At 37.7% G+C, this 14,010-nt stretch overlaps 1 pseudogene; it reads right to left on the bottom strand.

Moving 5' to 3' along the window:
- Positions 1–4,054: 4,054 nt before the first annotated feature.
- On the bottom strand, positions 4,055–8,546 carry LOC101580266 (annotated as a pseudogene).
- Positions 8,547–14,010: the final 5,464 nt, after the last annotated feature.

The following is a 14,010-nucleotide window of genomic DNA, read 5'->3' as shown; positions in this document are numbered from 1 at the left end:
ACTCCTTAGACTGCTAACTAGCTTTAGGGGCATTAATGAGTGAGGAGGTCAAAATTCTCAGCAGAGATATCTCTTCTTGAATCTTAAATTCCCATTTATTCTAGACCTTTTGTTTCTCCCAAAACAGTGTCTTAACTTTGTACTATTTCTGGTAGTTTATTTGCTTTGGAAAGAAAATGCAACAGGAAGAAAGAACATAATTTTGTATGTAATAAGAGTGAAAAAAGATGGTGGACCATATGTTTTTATTGGGGGAGGAAAGGAAAAGAATAAAATTAGGTTGACAATGATTAAGATATGTTAAATTTTATGCGTCAACTTCCTAAAATAAGCACCATCATCATGTATCATTAACAGGCACTAATAAGATAAGAATTTTTAAAAAATGAGGTAAGGTAAGAAGATAAAATTTGGTTAGGCTGCTAAAAAACACATTAGATATAGCACTGAACACATTTTAAAAATTATTAAGCATACCAGATATAAAATGAAATATAACATTTACAAATAATGTATAACCACAAAGAGTGTTTCCTCAAATGATGCCAGGCCCCATATCTTATAATTATCTTTAGTTATTTTCCTCATTCTCCTGGTTCCAACGAATCTATCAGCAAATCCAGTCACTTCTACTTTCAAAAGCAAAGAAATAGACCTCTTCTTTTCACTCTGCCATAAAGACTTAAGCTACTGTCATCTAGCATTTGAGTATTATTGTAAGAGAAAATGTCCTTGCTTGACTCTTTTTAAAAAATTTTTGTATTTGGTACAAGGTCTAGAGAGTCTCACTACATAGATCGGACTAATAATGATTCTCCTGTTTTCAGCCTCCCAAGCGCTGGGATTACAGGTGTGCACTACCACGCCCACTCTCAATCTCCGACTCAGCGTGCCCCGGGGGCATGGTCAGCCCAGCATGACACTGTCAGGATCAAGCCCTGGATGCTGTGCTGTGCTTAGTTTTTAGTCTGCTAGGCTGTCTGGCCAGCTTCCTTGCTTGACTCTTATTTCCCTCACTTCAATTCATTCTTAATGCAATAAACCAAATGATCCATTTAAAAAAGAAGTCAGAATGTGCTGCTTTTCTTTAAAAAAAACCTGATATAACCCCCACTCCCTATCACAGGAAGCACCAGAACCGTAGTTTCTGGGCTAAATCCATGCCTCATCTGTACAGTTTTATCAGAATACAACCATGTCCATTCTGACTGCCTTTGTATTACAACAATTGATTGCCACAGTAATCCTACAGTCCATACAGCTGAAGATACTTACTATCTGTCCTCGTATAGTAAAAGTTCATTAACCCATAAACTAGCCAAAAATCCCTACCGGGCCTATCCTCGCCTCTTTGACTGTACTTCTTATCTGTTCTACCTGTAGTAACCTCCCCATCGCTCCTCAATGGCAAACATGGAACATGCTACCATTTAAGCTCAATGTGCTGGCCATTTCTTTTACCTAGAATTTATGCTCTCAGATAGTAGAATACATTGATAGTCTACTCCCCCTCAAATCTTGGCTCACATGTCAACTTCTCAATGAAGTTTACACTTATCATAACACTTAATTTTGTATACTTGTACCCTTTATTTGCCTTAACTTTCTCAATTTATTATTTTCTCCATAGTATTATCTTCTCGCACAATAATTGAGTAATTTATTATATTCATCATTTACCTATTTTGGCCCTTTGTTTTCCATGAAGGCAAGAGTCTTTATTTGAATGTATCCCAAATACTTACAGCAGTAGTCTGACACATACTGGGCATTTAGTAAATCCTAGTTGAGTAAAGAAATAGAACTATAGAAATAGAATATCACAGTTAATTTGAATTCATTTGCACCTACCTTCTTCTAATGTAAATACTTTTTGGATACTTTATTAATAATGTATTTACTTTGTTTTATGATTGGATGAAATTTTGTAGTTTTACAAAATGTATGTTAATGCAATGAACTTTTAATTCTTGAATACATTGAATAGTGATTGTTGTATATCCTTCTGAGAATTCCTTGCTTTTCATTTGTTATATGTGTCCATGTTGCTGCATATAATTATAATACACTAATTTGCACTGCTGGTTGGAAATGCAGTATACCAGCGTTTAATAATTCACATACTTTTTCTCTGTCACATAAATATTTAGTTCTGATTTGCTTTTTTTCCTGGTTATAATCTACTGTCAGGAAAAAAATTTTATATGCAGTGTCTTTAACAGATGTACAAGATGTTCTCCAGGGTTTACACCTGGAAGCAGAATGTCTAGGTTATAAGGATAAACATATTCAACTTTACTGAGTACTGTCAAATTGTTTATCACAGGGTTACCAAATTTCCATTTCCATTGGTGTCAATCAACCCAATCTCGCAAACTGCAAAAGTAAAACAATATTCCATTTAGGACCTTAGAAACTACAACTGAAGACACAGTTTCGATAGCTATGTTCCAAGGAAAAGAGGCAAATTTATGAGTCTGTGTGGGCTATTGAGCAGAGGATTCATGATGGGTAGAAGATAAGAAAGAATGTCCAGAAGCACGTAAACATATACAAAACAAGAATCTGCTAACTTCTTGATATGCATCTTGAGTCTCTGGGCCCAATGTAATTGTAGGTCTTCTGGTCATTCTAGGGACTCCAGATGCTTGTAGTCAAAGGGTAGAGGAAACCAAATTCACTCTCCAGGCACCTGCTGGCGCTGTGTGTACACCGTGTCTCCTATTGGCTTCTTTACTTTGGAGGTTTCTTACATTGCTTGCATTATACTGTTCCTTTCATTTTCACACTGCTAGGATACAATCTCTCTATTTCTATATTTTCACTAACACTTGGTTTGGTGAGACTTTTTACAGTTATACCTAGTGGTAACTCATTTGTTTAACTTGTGTTTTTCTGATCACTGAGGGACTAAGAATTTATTCTTATGTTTATAAGTCATATATTATCCCTTTCCTGTAAATTCTTAGTTATTTTTTCCATTTTTAGTTATCTTGCTTTGCCTTAATAAATGTTAGATTTTTCTCAAAAAAAAAAAAAAAAAGCATGGTTTTCTCAAAGCGTTGAATTTAGGTTCAATTTCACTACACAACATCATGACTATCAGGGCAGAACCATCTTTAACATAATCATCAATGTAGAATGGAGATCATGATGCAACAAGAAAATTGACATAATAACTCGTTGACAAAGTAAATGAGGCAATAAGTAAATTGTCAATAGCATCTTTCAACAGCATGCTCCTGGTTTGAATTTGCCAAGTCAACACTATCTCTGAGGAATTTTAAAATTAAAAATAGGTAAAATAAAAAATGGAAACATGAGAATAAATGTCTCTGTGAAACTCATTTTTTAAAAAAATCATTTTTACTTTATTTCAAAAAGAGACATTAATTTACATCTTCAACATGACCCTATTTCATCAGCACAGCCATTTAGTGTCCCCCGGCAGCAGCAGCAGCAGCAGCAGCAGCAGCAGCAGCAGCAGCAGCAGCAGCAGCAGCAGCAGCAGGAGCGCAGCTTGCTCATTGTTAATCATTCATGAGGTCACAGCTGTATAAAAATAGCACTCCAGATAACAAATAGGCTGAACTAAGTCAATAAGGGACAAACATAAATAAATACCAGATTTCAATTAGGATTTTGCATGCATTTTACCACTTAAGAATTTTCCTACACAGTAACCAAAATACAAACAGCAAGTGTGCAGAACGCCGAGTTGATGCTCTCTCTTAGTGGAGGCCTCACTGCCCTCAGTAACCGTGCAGCACGGAGTTCTACATTTTATTGTTATTTCAGTGTTTTGAGACAGGGTCTTGCTCTGGAGTTCATGCTGGCCTTGAACATACTATGTAGCCCAGGCTGGCCTCACACTCCCGGTGATCTTCCTGCCTCAGCCTCCCCAGTGCCGGGGTTACAGATGTGCACCACCATGCCCAGCTTGGAGTTGTATGTTGGAAAGACAGGTTCAGTGGTGGCTCCTCTCACTACCCTTCCTCTCCACTTGTGGCACGGACAGGACTGTGGCCATGTGGGCTGTGGACCCCGTCTCAGTTCACTGCTCCTTTCCAGCCTGCACCTCCTCAACCTCCTGGGTGTCAGCTGCGTCTACAGACTCACCGTCCTCTGCGCCCTGGCTGCTGCCCAGCAGCTTTGCCTGCTTCCTCCCCAGGGCCAGCTGTCTGTTCCTCTCCATTCTCTCTTGCTGCTCCTCCATGAGGCTCCTCTCTGGCTCAGGAGTGAGCTTCTCACCCTCCACTGAGTTTGTTAGGAAGGAATCAAATTCAGCAGCTGTTACATCAAGGCCATCCTTTTCCCCTACTTCATCACTGTTGCTAACAAAATCTTCATGTACAATAGGGAGATCAAGTCGAATTCATTTTAAACAAGTCTGAACTTCTTATTTCCCAAGCACTCAACTCTGTTGATAAAATCCTCAAATTGCAGTTTAGGGAATATTCTATGTGTCCAGTGCTCCATGTGTCTCATGAATGTCTTCAAGTCCTCAGCCTCATGACCTTTAGCTTTGAATTTTGTCTCGTCAAACACATGCCTTAAGGCTGGAAAGCCCCTCTCTGAAATTAATCTCTGAGCATCCAGCCTGGGGATGTTCCTTTTAACTGTCCTCTTTGGAAGGACAGGAACAGGTTCTCTGTTCTCTGACTCTTCATTGAGTTCAGCTCCTTCACCATCTCGCTGTAGAGAAGCTGGAGGTGGAAATGAAGGAAAAGTTTCATCTTCTATATGTTTATAATCTGGCAGGTCAATCAAGCCATTCTCTTGTGATTCTAGCACCTTTTCCTCTGGCGTGGGCTGAGAAGACCATGGCCGTCTCTGTGAAATTCATACTTTCCACAAAAAAATAGCTGGTGAATGAAGCTGACATCTAGAGAACAATGACCTTATATGAATAATTAAACGAGTATGTGTTAGATCTACAAATCTTTAACTTAAGACTTTTTCTGCCTGTTAGACTTTTTTTTCTCGCACAATTGTGGACAAAACTATGATTAAAAATTGACTTTAATAAATGCTCTGTAAAATGAATACCAACATTTTCCCCAATAGCTATATTAATATGCACTCCAGTCAACTTACATTTGCTATCACCCCAAATGCATACCTAATCATGCTCTGTGCTATTATGAATGATACTTATTTATTGCTAATATGGCATATTGTAAGAAAAAGAAACTGAGCAATCCCCCTGACACTCTAACTTCTTCATTTAATTAAAAAAATGATATCAAGTAAAAGAAAGTTGAAGCTGGCTTTTCAACTTGAAAATTTACAGTATATTAGAAATATTATTTAAAGAAAATTGTTTTAACTTTTAAAATTGGAAAGATGTGATTCTGGCTTGAAAGAGAAAGAAATCTACCACTTCCCAACTATGTGACTGCGAATTTCCTGAACACCAACCGTTTTAATTTCATGGTTATCAAAACTAAACAAACACAGTATATTTATTAAGTGTGGGGGCTAGCCAGATAGCTCAGTGGATTAAAGTGCCTGCTTAGGCAGACACAGGGACCAACGTGGAATTCCCAGAGTGTCATTCCATCCTCCCCAGCCCCCGGTGCATTGTGATGGCAATTGAGACTGGGCTGGTATACCAAGGACTTGAGAGGCTGAACTGGAGGATCACTAGGAGCCCAATCTGTGTAGTGAGACCCTGTGGCCACTGCTAAATACATGTATAAATAAATATATAAAATTAAGTGTTAAACTCAGAACAACACTTCAGTGGAGTACTGTTCTGCTATAAAGATAAATTTGAGTTTTTTTGCATCATTTGTAGGAATCTTAAGACCATAATGTTAAGTGAAATAAAACAGATACGCACAAGCTTCAATATCACATGGTTTCTCTAATATGAGGAATCAAAAGTATAAAAAAAAATTTGAGAGTAAACTAAAAGATCAGGGCCAGCAAGATAGCTCAGCAGACTAAGCGCATGTTTAGGCAAGCACAGGGACTGGAGTTCGAACCCTCACACCACATGTTGTGCTGGCCCCACTCCTGAGACACTCTAAGCCAGCCCCCAAGACTGCACATAGTGATGTGCACCTATCATCCCAGGGCTGAGAAGACTGAAACCAGGAGGATCATTATGAGTCCAATATGCATAGTGAGACTTTGTACCAAATACATGAAATAAAGAAATAAAAAATAAAAGATCAATAATAGGAAATAGAGAGATCTTATGTAAATGGGAAGGGTATAAAGAGATGAAGAGAAGGGCAAGGGAGAATGGAGAAGGATGTAAGCAAATTAATATGTATTACGTACATGTACCACTTTTCCATAATGAATGTAATCATTATGTGACGCACACAGGGACTAAAAAAATCAGAACACAACATTTTAATAGCAACCAAAGCTGGAAGATAATGATGCCTTGCTTTAAAATGTGGGGAGAATATTTTTGACCTGTATGTCTATACCAAATAAAAGTGATCAATTGTAAGAGTAAAATAAGGACATTTTTCAACATGCAAATTCTCAAAAATCAAAGTAAAAACCATTCTCTTCTTTTTTTTTTTTTTTAGAAAACATTGCTCAGAGATGTGCTTTTCCAAAATAAGGAAATAAAACAAGTCGAGATGCAGAATGGGAAACAGAGAGTTCATGGCCAAAGAGAGAAGTATCCCAGGAGAGTCGTGAAGGAACAAGATTTTTGGGATTCAGTCACATAGCAGAGCTAGAGAGCAATTAGCCCAGTTTGGAACAAAGGATGGACAACTCCAAAAGAAATGTATTCTATAGATTGACGAACAGAAAAATTCAGCTGTAGTGAAAATCTACTTAGACTTTTTGCCCAAATTTTACAAAAACAAAACAAAGAAAACTAAGCACCCATGAAAACAATGAGTTTATAAACTTCAAGGAAGCAAAAAATGTGTACAAGGAAAAAAATGCAACTGTATATAATCATGCTCATCAACTGAGTTAATAACATTAAATAATTATCACCGAATAATAATGTCAGTTTATCATAGCTAATTGAAATTTAGTACTGTCTTGGAAGAATTTAAGAGGGAAAAGAAATATGTGTGTGTACGAGTGCTTGCGTGTGTTTTCACATGCGGATTTATGACAGAAGGGTTAAATTACTCTTTTTCATAGTGGGAAGTCAATAAGTAATACCTAAAACTTGCAAAAACAATGAAGTGCCATGGTGCAAATTTTCCTGAGCTCTGTGGAAGTTAGAAGACTGCAAATGGTTAAATGAAATTGTACCTCGAGAACCGAGAGCCAACTTTTGCATTGCAAGATTCATAGCACTATTAGTTCTTTTAAGCTACGTCTTCAACATGGACAAATGTAAAAATTAAATAATTAAATAACATAGTCAACTAAAATAAAATAATTATTTGATAACATAATCAACAAATATGAAAGAAATACTGGGTAGTGATAAGTACAAAGGATCTCTTCTTAACTGGGAAGTTGGAAAGATACAAACCCAGGCTTGGAGACAAATAACAGATCTGCAGACTGCAGGAGTGTTTTTCAAAGTTAAATTATCCACTGGAGACAGAGATTCTGATTGGGCTCACTAAGCTTTTCTTGTTCCACATGAGGGCATTTCCAAAATACGAATAAATATTCATTCATAGAATTTTACTACTTCTGGACAACATTATATGAACATGAATGGGAAAAGGAAATACAGTCTCAAAATGAATAATCTTTGCACATATGCCATGTGACATCACCTTAGCATATCTTTTTAAAATTGATTTTATTGAGAAACAAATAGCAATGAGATAGTTTCAAAATCAATTAGTAGGGCAGTGTCAATAATTAATACATTGTATATTGTTGTCTTTGCAATGGTAATTCATAGTGCAAGATGCACACATGCACCTTAACATATCCTAACTGGTGGCTTTTCCCCTACAACCTGATGAAGTAGGGGTCATCCCCATTTTACAGATAAGGAAAATGAGGCTTTGAAAAGACAGAGTGCTTTGCTAAAGATCACACAGATAAGTGTGAAGCTGAGTTAGGAAACTTGACATAACCTAACTCCAAAGTTTACATTCTTACCTTCTTCTCCGTCTATAACTACAGCAGGACATGGTGGTGGAAACAACCTGGCATCCAGTCTTTTATGTTATAAATAGGTTCTGTGTCAGGTGAGGCAGCATCTTCCCTAGGTGTGGTAGACACAAGCATCCCTTGTCCTCCCCGTGGGTGCCTTTGCCATGGAATTCATCCCATTTATTAGTTACCATTTTTCCATCAGGACATCAGTGTGGCCCACACATTTTTTGAGGTGATTACTGCAGAGTGAGAACTCAAGACACACCTAGTGAAGGAAATGATGATACTCTCAGGCGCTAAGCACATGTCCTGTTCTTTCTGGACAGGCTTGCCATGATTTGTTGTCCAACCTTAGTCAATTCACCCACTTAATAGCTTAATTAGAAAGCACCAGAAGAGGATTATTAAGCATCAATGTTCATAAGTCCTTCTTCTGAAGTACACTTTTTTTATACCTTTAGCATATAATAATCAGTTTCCTTTATTGTTACCATGGGTCCCTAATCAACCCTACCTCTTCAGTTTCAAATTACCCTAGCTCATCCTTGATTCCATCTCTCTCTCTCTCTCTCTCTCTCTCTCTCTCTCTCTCTCTCTCTCTCCTCCTCACAACCACTCAGATGTGAAATTTTTCTAATTCTTCTTACATTAGATCTTCATTCTTATGTGCTTAAGTTCAAATCATCATAGTTCATCTAGATTTATTATGTGTTTTTAAAAAATTTCCCATTTTCAGCTATTCCATCTTCTAAAAAGTGTACCTCAAAAAATAATAGAAGAATACAAAATAAAAATTACTAAAAATGGGGGGTGATTTAGATTGAAGAAGTCAGCATAACATGTGGTATAGCTGGTCCCAAAATATGTTTAAGGATTTTTGTTTTGCTGTGTAAATCAGGAAGTTGTTTTGGATACAGTGACATTTTCACAAGCCTTAAAAAAGGAAAAAAAATCCCTTTGTGTTAGGGCCTCTAGTCAAGTTTATACTCTGTAACAAAATAGGTAGCATTTACTAGTGGTTGAATTTTTTATCTTTATGAAATGAATATGTAACTCCTCACAAAATTGAGCTGTCATGGTCAAAGCATTATGTCACTTATAATAAGCAAATTGTATTTTTCTGAAAAACAAACCTTTCTCATGAGTTGTACTCATAAATCATGAAGCAAGGATGTATTCAAAAAGCAAAGTGATAGCCTACAATTCAGAGGAAGTGGCATCCAGTTCAGGAGAGTGGGTGGAATGGTTAGTGCAAAAGTTTCCATATAGGAGGTTGTAATTTCTTCACCCTTTGTTCAGTTCTTCATTCATTCACCTCGTCCTAGAATAAATGTTCTTTCTGTCCTCTAAGTAGTCCTTGTGGTGTCCAGAGTAATCCTAGGGGCAAGTGATAGACATTGAAAACAACACTTACTTCTTTTTATAACAAAGAAATAATAGATGAGTTTTTTCTCCCTCATTCTCATTGTCCTTCCCATATAGATGTATCCTCTGTGCTTGGAAGGCTGAAAGAAACATGTCATACTCTATTGTTTTCAAACCATAAAAAGGATAGGACATTTGAACAGGAAATGTCTTTCCTTCAAAAAAGAAAGTTGAGACTCGGAGTCAAGGTGTGGTACTATAGGATATAGGTATTTCCAGGCCGTGAGGATGCCCCTGAGTAGTCTGTTAGGCAAGGCTGAACCCTGGCTGGACCATCCTCTTCTTTCCGAATGTCTTCACTGAGACACGTCTCTCCTCCCTAAGTTCTTAGAATGTCTGGTGTGATGGACAATCCTAATCACAATTTAGATTGGCTTAAAAGATTAGTAAAGCACACTTCTGAGTGTGTCAGGGTGAGTCATGAAGCTGTAGCTTTGGGGACTCTATCTGGTTCCTGGCCCCTCCTCTCTGGCACTCTTTCCCTGGAGATTTGCTTCCGAGCTGTCAGTAGATGAGCAGCTTTGCTCTAGCACACCCTTCTCCATGGTGCTTCTGCTTGGAGCCAGCTGACCATGAAGTGAAACCTCTGAAACTGTGAACCAAAATAAGCACCTACCCTTTTAAGTTGGAAATGTCAGGTATTTTGTCCCAGCAGTAGCAAAACTGACTGATATGTATGGCTATTGTCATCAGTAAGAAGTAGCACTAACAATTTTAGTAATAAAATTATGTGTCCACTGTGTGCCAGGCTGTAACTTTCACTACACTTTAACATTGTGGAAACAAATGCTACATAGGACAAATTGCTTTCCTGGGACCCTAAGCAACCAGTGGCAGAGCTAGAAGTTGAATCCTCAGGGTATACATCCCCTGAACCATGTTATTCCTGTGAAGTAAACAAGGATTCTGATGCTAAACTTGGAAGGAGATTGCTGTCAGTGTTCCTGTGGACCAGACTCTGACATCGGGGAATTTTTTAAAATTTAGATTTCAGACAAACACAGCCACTGGCATTCTATCTGTAGTCCTGTACAGTAGCATGCATCATTGAATGGAATAACACCATGGTGGGGTAAGACTGAGCAGAAAGAGGTTCTAGGAATAAGCTTAATTTTTAATTCAGAGGTGACTGAGTAAATACTGTGCTATAGGAGGGGTGAGGTTCTAGAGTTGGTGTGGAGATAAAAGTGGGCTGATAATTATTGAAACTGTCCTACCAATTTGGTTTGAAACTGTCTCATTGCTATTTGTTTCTCAATGAAATTATGGGAAAAAATAAAATAAAATAAAAAATGAAAAAAAAGTAAAGCCATATTAATAGGCTGAGCTGTAAAAGGCTCAAGGTAACAATTTTTGTGGGTAACCCACTACTATTGTGGGCTGCTGGACTATGTTGGATTGTTTTGCTTAATTCACACACCTATAGTACTTAGATGCCAATGGAATACCCATCTCTGACAGGACTAAACAAAAAAGGGCAATGCAGAGGAAGGACCATTTGGTATCTGTATATGCAGAATAGTGAGGATATATAGACAGCTACTTTTGTTTCATTCAGTGAGAAGAAAGATTTGTACTAATAGTGTTTGGACAGGATATTTTGTCCACATCTTGTACTACAGATAACAATGTACAATGTATTAATTATTGAAAGTGTCCTATTGATCAGTTTTGAAACTGTCTCATTGATATTTGTTTCTCAATAAAATAACATAGAAAAAAGCAGGCTGATAAGTTAGGAGATGAAGCCAATACAAAGTCAAGGCATCAAGAATGAATGAAGAAATTGAAGCATTAAGTATCTATAATAAGAGAGATGGTTTAAATTTAAAGCAGTAGTTTTCCACTTTGGCTTCACGTTGAGATAACATTTACAGCTCACCCACATGTGAAGCTTTAAAACAGCAGAGAGGCCTCGGTCCAGTGACGCTCTGAGGGCAGCCTGTGGGGATGGCTTGTGCCCGTGGGTGATGAAATGTTGGGAGAATTTACACTGTGGAACTTGGAAAATGCTGCAAACCAGGGTGATGTTTCCTGGCAGAGTTGGTTGCTAAATATTTATGAGCATATCATTGCGTTGGTTCTACCCTCAAAGATTCTGAGTTAACTTGCCCAGGATATTGTCCAGGAGTTGGAGTTTCAGAACTTCTGCAGGTGATTAAAATGTGCAAGTGAGTATAAACTGCTCAAGCCTAAAGCCTAGGACTTGGTTGCAGAGCTCACCCTGGCCTCATCTGGGAGCTTGTTGAAAATGCAAAGTCTCCCCAGCACCTTCTGCCCTGGGCTACTGAATCTAACCTGTAAGCATATGTAGCAATTTGTGAAGCACTGGTCTAAAACATTTGCAAGAAACACGCCCTTATTACCCACTGGCCTAATGCTACAGAAATGAAAAGAGAGTAGATCTACTTAGAACTATCTACAAGGCTGGGTTTTGATGCCATATTCTCTTTCTCTGGTCTTGTGCCTGAAATTACTTTACTCACGTGACTTTTTACAATATTGTGTCAATCATCATCTTTGTTTCTTCTTTGAAAAACTATGAGAAGGAATAAAAGAAAAATCTATAGCTTAATTAGTCAGTGTTGTATTTCATCATTCTGCCTTTTTGCTACATTTCCTACTAAGTTTGTGAAATTGGACAAGACTGAGGTCCCACTGAACCAAAGCTTAGGGCCCCAGCTAGACATGCTGATGATGAGTAATGACTTCACATGACACAATTTATATTGCTGTTACATAGATTCTAGAGTTCCGATGTTTTAGCAGGACTCCTTTCCTAATCAAACATGTTTCTTGCTTTGTTTCTGATGACTGGGCTCTGCCAAATGTCAGCTGATGAAAGCCAATCATGGGAAAAGACCTCTCTGTAGCATTCCAGGTTTTACTCATAAGCAGCTCTTTATCGGGATCAAGTTGACCTTTTCAATGAAAAGGCTTATATATGCACCATCCTCAACCAATGAAATGTTGGAAACTAAAAGTCAATGTTAAAAAAATTATAATTTCTTGTTCAGAGAATCTTAGAAAGTTAGCCTGAATTATCACTGAATCTCAGTTTATTCTATTTCTTTCAAGGAACATGCAAACCATTTCCTGATTTTTCTTCATCATCTTCTACTGGAAGCCAGGTTGGAAAATCTTCATCACTTATGCAAAACAAATCTTTACCAAGAACTTGTTTTATGCCAAGAACCAGATTGGATATCTGGGACTCAAAGACGAATGAGAGGTTTTATCTGTTTTATTAATTCATGAGTGACCCAACATTCATATTATGAGCATCTGCCTACTTTCTAACTGCCTAAGTGAGCTCATAGGAACTTTCAGGAAAAAAGTCAGCCATCTGAAATGCTTATACTAATGAAAGAATACATGATGTAGACCAGATCATCTAGGGGCTTCTTATTTAAAGAATTGTATATTTTAACACAAGAGAAAAAGTATTTTCTAAATAATGAAATAAATGAATAACGAGATAATGACTCTGGGTTATTTCAAGGGAAAAATGTTTAGGTGGTGGCTAAATGTGGCAGTGCTGACCTTTTAATCTGCTTGTTGGCACTTTAGGGTTGGAAAATATAACTCAGTTTGTCTGTCTTTTTTTTTTTTTCTTGAGATAAATTCTTAATAGGAGAAAGTTTGTAGGACTAAGGGTAACTGATGGGCAGGGCCCATTCTATGGGTACACTCTTCTGCCAGACAGGATTAGAAGCCAAAGGGAAAACCAAACAACAAACAAGAGATTTTCAGTTCTAAAATGGAAAAATAAATAATATTCTAGCTTGTCATTCAGATCCTTTCAGAAGATTAGAATTCAGGATTTCCACAACTCTCTACAGAATCGCATTGAAATCCTTACATTGCTTTGTGCCACTAACAGTGCTATTTGTTTTGAGATTATGTCTTTAGAAGCCATTCAATCCTCTAAGGGTGTAATACATCTTCACTCTTTGTAAAGTCCGTAATTGTTTTCTCCCTTAATTGACCCCAACCTTTTGCCTTAGGCCATTTAAGAAGGAAAAGCCTGAGATCCCTTTGTTGAAAATTGGAAAGTCAGCATTCCTGCATGGACAGAAAGAGTGAGCAGGATAACTCCTTCCTGTATTTGCACAGTTCATTCAGCAACAATAAAAGAGAAAAACACACAGAGTTTCTCCATACATAGCCTCAGATGTGGCTATAGATTCCCAAACAGTTTACGTCAAGAATGTGAAGCAGCTCATGAGCCAGTCCAAGCGCACATCCCCTGCATCACATCAGATGGTATTCTTCCCTCCTGTGGAACAAATGCTCCAACCTGGGCTGAAGTTTGGCTTGGAAGGCAAAGTGGATTTGTTGCTCTAGCTGTGTCTGATAAGCAGATGACAAGATAAAGCATTCACTTTATATGAGTCCTTCCTGAACCAGCAAAGTGTGGTGGTGGAAAGGCTTCATTGAACCCTTTTGCCTGCAGTCTTGACTTAGCAATAAAGTGAAAGCCTTTTCACTGGGAACAAATCTAGAAAGGAAGCTTTCTTTCTTTCTTTCTTC

This window comes from Octodon degus, unplaced genomic scaffold (genome assembly GCF_000260255.1).
Source record: "Octodon degus isolate 3935 unplaced genomic scaffold, OctDeg1.0 scaffold00109, whole genome shotgun sequence".
NCBI lineage: Eukaryota > Metazoa > Chordata > Mammalia > Rodentia > Octodontidae > Octodon > Octodon degus.
The sequence above is the reverse complement of the archived record's forward strand: the minus strand, read 5'-3'. Positions and strand labels throughout refer to the sequence as shown.